Below are 5,207 nucleotides of genomic sequence, written 5' to 3'. Positions count from 1 at the left end.
CAGTGATTAAACGATTAACTGGGGAGTGTGTGTCTGAACCAGGTGAGATTGTGGAGTGCTTTGTGGACCATTTTCGGACGGTCTATCGGTCGGTGAGTGATAGAGACGAGTCTGACTCCCGCCTGCTTTTGCGTGATATTGCGCTGCCCTGTGTCTCGGACGAGGATAGAGCCGCTTTGGATGTGCCTATAATGGTAGATGAGGTTGCTATTGCGATACGATCCCTTCGCTCGGGTAAAGCTATGGGGCCGAATGGTTTGCCCATTGAGCTTTACAAGCTACGGCCGGATAAGATGGCGACCCATTTGCGCAATATGTTCACGGATGCCTTTGAGGCTGGTCTCCTCCCAATCGATCAGCGTTTGGCAACTATTGTTGTCATCTACAAGGATGGTAAACCTCTTGACCAATGCACCTCCTATTGCCCTATTTCTCTGCTTAATGCCGAGCCCAAGATCCTGGCTAAATTACTTGCGAATCGCTTACTAACGGTAATCTGCGACCTGATCCATCCGGATCAGTCCGGCTTTATCCCCCATCGGAATACGGCGCTTAATCTTCGTAGACTTCACGGGGTTCTCGCGAGAGCTGGGACGCTGACCGAACCCGCCATTTTAGCCTCTCTGGACGCCACTATGGCCTTCGACACCATTGAGTGGTCTTACCTTTGGGCGGCTCTTTCGAAGTTTGATTTTGGTCCTAATTATATTGCCTGGGTGAAGCTTCTCTATGAACAACCATTGGCCCAGGTGGTGGTTAATGGCATAGTGTCTGGCTCATTCCCGCTTGGGCGTGGAATCCGACAGGGCTGTCCGCTCTCCCCCCTCCTCTTTGCCTTGGCACTGGAACCGCTGGCAGAGTGGCTCCGGTGGGAGCCCTCGATCAGGGTCATCCGGTGGGCCCCTGATCTTGAAGATCGTATCTCGCTATATGCAGACGACATTCTCCTTTATTTTACTTCGCCACAGAAGTCACTCAACGTGCTTTTTGATGTCCTCACCTCCTTCGGGAAGAACTCTGGACTCGTCATTAACTGGACTAAATCATGTATTTATGTTATAGAGAGCTTCCTCCACTGCCTCGTAGATTCCCGATCCAGGTGGCTGATACTGGGTTCAAGTACCTTGGAATTTATATAACCTTAGACCCCTCTGTCCGTTATGACCGTAACTTGCACGCCCCTCTTCGGCGGCTTAAATTGGATGTCCAGCGGTGGCGCGGCTTGCCCCTATCTCCATTGGGGCGTGCAGCCCTTTTTAAGATGATGTCCCTCCCTAGATTTTTGTACGCTCTGCAAAATTTTTTCGATCCTGTACCCTCTAGTAATTTCCGCGAGGTTGAGGGCCTCCAGAGGCAATTGATTTGGGACGGACGGGCACGTATCTCCCTGCCTAAACTCACTTTGCCATGGTACGATGGTGGCATAGCCCTTCCGGACATCAGACGCTATTACTGGGCCTCCCAGTTGAGCGCGGTCAACCATGTAACGTACTCCCCAGGTCCTGTCCCAGATTTTGCTATGGATAGGTTCCTCTTGCTGGGCGGTAACTTTAACAGGGCTTTGTACTCGAAGGAGCCATTCCGACTCCTGACGAGGCCTACGAAGTGTGCTGTGCGTGCATGGAGAGATGCGAATGTTGCTACGGGCTGGGGTGATAGGATGACACGACTGACTCCATTGTATGACTCTGATAGGTTGGGTGGCCTGTGGCGAACGAAAGGGTTTGATAAGTGGGACACGATTGGTATCAGCAAGGTGAAGGATCTTTGGTCTAAGGGCACAGTTAAGTCCTTCGATGCCCTTAAGGTGGAGTACCAGCTTGGCGATAATGAGTACTTCCGCTACCTTCAGGTACGCCATGCTTTGACGTCAGTTTTCCTCCCGGGGACGGAGATCCCCCAGTCGTCACCGCTCGAGGACCGGATTCTGGATAGCCACGTGCCTGACAGCACGATTTCTTTGATTTATAAAAAACTTATAAACACCAGGGCTGACCTCCTTGTGCGGCTTAGGGCCTCGTGGACCGCGGACGGCCTGGAATTAGACGATGAGGATTGGCAGATGGCTATCGCCTCCCCTAAGGAGGTGGCCATTCCAGCTCGCCTTCGTTTTGTGCAACTGAAGATCCTCCATCGAGTTTACATTACTGGTACGCGATTGGTGCGAATGGGTTACTCGATCGACGGGTTGTGTAAGCGTGGTTGTGGCATGGATGGTACCTTTCTGCACATTATTTGGGAATTTATTTACTTATTTATTATTTATTTATGAATTTTGTAGAGCGCACGGCTACCCCCATCGGGGGTGTCCCGGCGCTAAGGCTGTCAGCAGGAGGAGGAGGATCTATCTAAATAGATGAAAATAGCCACATTTTCAAACGGCTACGGAACAGTGCCTGTCCTGTGGTATCCGCTTTTTGGTCCAGGGTGCATGATATTATGGGATGGGTCACCGGGGTCGCTCTTCTGCCTGAGGCTCGTCGTTGCCTGCTTAACGTCTGGGAGCCTACCGACTGTACAGTTGCTCAGACTTTCTGGGTCACTCTTGGTAACATGGTTGCCAAGAGAGACATTGCTCAACTCTGGGGTTCCCATAGGCCGCCTGGGATAACAGCTTGGAAGGAGAACATGGACTGGTGCATGTTTCGGGAGAAGACGGTCTATGAGGCCCGAGGCCGTCCTGGAAAGTGGGGCAGGATATGGTCCCAGTGGAATGCGTATCGTGGAGATATCTGCACTCCTCCACTTGAGTATACTATTGATGTCCCTTCGTCCCCGTAGTTGACGTTCCAGATGATTGTCTATAGTGATATCCTGCGTTATTTCTTTCACCATCCCCCGTCCTTAGACATATGTAGCAATATTCTTTAGAGTCTGATCCCCTCACCCGCTACCCATGAGCCCTTAGAATCTCTCCTACCATGTGACTGTGTGGTGTGTTTGTTACATGTTTTCATCAAAATTATAAAACGAAACCTGTTTTATCCTTTGATCCTTCCGTGTTTTGGTGCCGGTACACCATTAAGCTGCTATTCATTGTCCTAGATTTACTGCCTCTATATCTGGTATCCAGATGTTTATTGTCATAGCGGCCGGCCCGATTGGGTTGTAGGCAGACGCTGTGTACTGTGCATATCGTAAATAAAGGTTTTGAAAAAAAACAAAAAAAACTTCCTACCCAGACTGCAGGGGAAGACCTGGAGATATCCTATGCATAATCACTTTAGTGATGGCACAGTATGTGCTATAGTCCACGAGTGACATTTAACTTCCAGACCTGGGTACACTTTTGTACCATCTACTACATACTTATAGTCAAGTTAAATATGCGAATCAAGGGTGTAGTCATTTTTGACATGTTTTTGGAGTGAGAACACATGCACTGGGGCCCGGGTAGCTGTGCCACAGTGCACAGAGTCAAACAACACCAGCAGCATCAGTCCATGGTGGTGACCATACAAAAAGAGGTATTTTCCAATAAACTGCAGCTGTAGTTTCCAAAAGGTTGTCTGCTCTGAGAAAGATGATGTTTTTAAGACGTCAACAGCTCACATTAATTCTATGTGAACTTGAGTGAGACTAATCAGAACTAGAGACAATTTAGAGCTGAATTCTTGTATTTCTGAGATGGCTCAGTGAGAGTACCCCCTAAAGCAGAAAATGGTGTTCTCTCTGGTGTTCTCTAATAGCTTCTCATTATACATGGTGTCCTAATAAATATGCACTTTCATTTTGGATTAACCCATTCAAAGAAAATCTTGTCCTTTTCTTGCAACATGACCTTCTTCAATGTGGCTATAGCAGACTCTCTGAATTAAGTACCATACTGGGCTGCACTTTGGGGAGTTACTTCCAGGGTACGAGCAAGCAACAAGTAGTTTCCAAGCTACCCTCTGTAGAGCCCTGCTGTAAAGAGTATGAAGGATCATTAAAAACATATGGTTGTGACCACCTCAACACACATAATTCATCAATTTATGTAATCTACTTTGGAAATTAAGTAAAAGCAGAGAAGGCAAACATAACATAGTGTGAGCACTATACTGGGTTCCTACACATTTCTTTCCTTATGTACACCAAGGAAAAATAATCCTCTATAATCAGACCGCAAATATGTGGTATTTTCAGGACTGTGAATCATCTGCCAGTCATCAATGGCACACCCAGAGTCGTTAACTGCTTTTTTGTTGCAAATTCCACATCATAGTGCAGTCAGGAAAACGTAGTGTGGCCAACCAAGTAATATGTTTCTTCAAGGACTCCCATCATCACTAAATGGCCTTTAAAAAAGATACAATATTTGTTAGAGCGGCCCAGTAGACCCTGAACTTCGCAAGCGGCTTCCAAACACAGTGATGTCAGAAGACAGTTAGCAGCAGGTAGCACCAGTGGCTTCAGAGGGTTGCTTTTAGTGACTTCATATTTTAGAACTTGCTTGAGGGTTTGTCTTAGCTTTTCTTCCTACTCAAAATATTTCTCTCTGAGCCCTTCGATCTCACAAACATGTCATGCAAATAAACTCAAAACCAAGGTTCCAATCCTGGCTCTTTCTTCTACCAATTTTCGATTTTTTTCCGATTTTGGTCACAGTAGTCTGTAGCAATACGTTCCTTGAAAACTTCTTCACAAACTGAGAGTAACGTGTGAATGGTGGGACCGGGCCAAATTTAAATTAGTGTGTCCTTTCACAGCACCGTAAGTAAATGTTTCATGCAGCTGTTTAAGCATGCAGTGGTTTTTCACTGACACACAATCTCTTCCTTGGTCGATGTAGTACTTTTTTAGAAATGCTCTTGGATTACATTTTAGTAAATGTTTGTCCGTAAAACCTTGATTCATTTTGTTCATGTTGCTCTTGAATTGTTTTCAAACGTGACGTGGCCCTCTGTGACTGCACCCGTGTGTTAAAAAATAAACAGAAGTGATGTCTGTACCATGGGGGGTTTGGAGGGGCAGCCGACCGCAGGGAGGTCCCCCCCCCTCCCTGGGCAGTTTGGGAGAGGCGGTGGGGGGCTGGTTTGCAGCCCAAACAGCGGTTTTTCGTATATTGGGCTCCTCTTTTGCTACCAAATGGAGCCCAAGAATAAATTCACCTGGCTCCTCCTCCCGGCCCCCATTTTAGGTTTGGTGACCTGGTGGCCGGGAGATTTTTTGTGCCGAAATTTTTTTGTCAAGTGAGAGTTGGTGTTATCACTGTTATTTCTTAT

At 47.2% G+C, this 5,207-nt stretch overlaps 1 pseudogene; it reads right to left on the bottom strand.

Annotated features, from left to right (window-relative positions):
- Positions 1–4,051: 4,051 nt before the first annotated feature.
- Positions 4,052–4,839, bottom strand: LOC147724255 (nicotinamide N-methyltransferase pseudogene; annotated as a pseudogene).
- Positions 4,840–5,207: the final 368 nt, after the last annotated feature.

Source organism: Lissotriton vulgaris, chromosome 4_1, assembly GCF_964263255.1.
Source record: "Lissotriton vulgaris chromosome 4_1, aLisVul1.2, whole genome shotgun sequence".
Taxonomy (NCBI): domain Eukaryota; kingdom Metazoa; phylum Chordata; class Amphibia; order Caudata; family Salamandridae; genus Lissotriton; species Lissotriton vulgaris.
The sequence above is the reverse complement of the archived record's forward strand: the minus strand, read 5'-3'. Positions and strand labels throughout refer to the sequence as shown.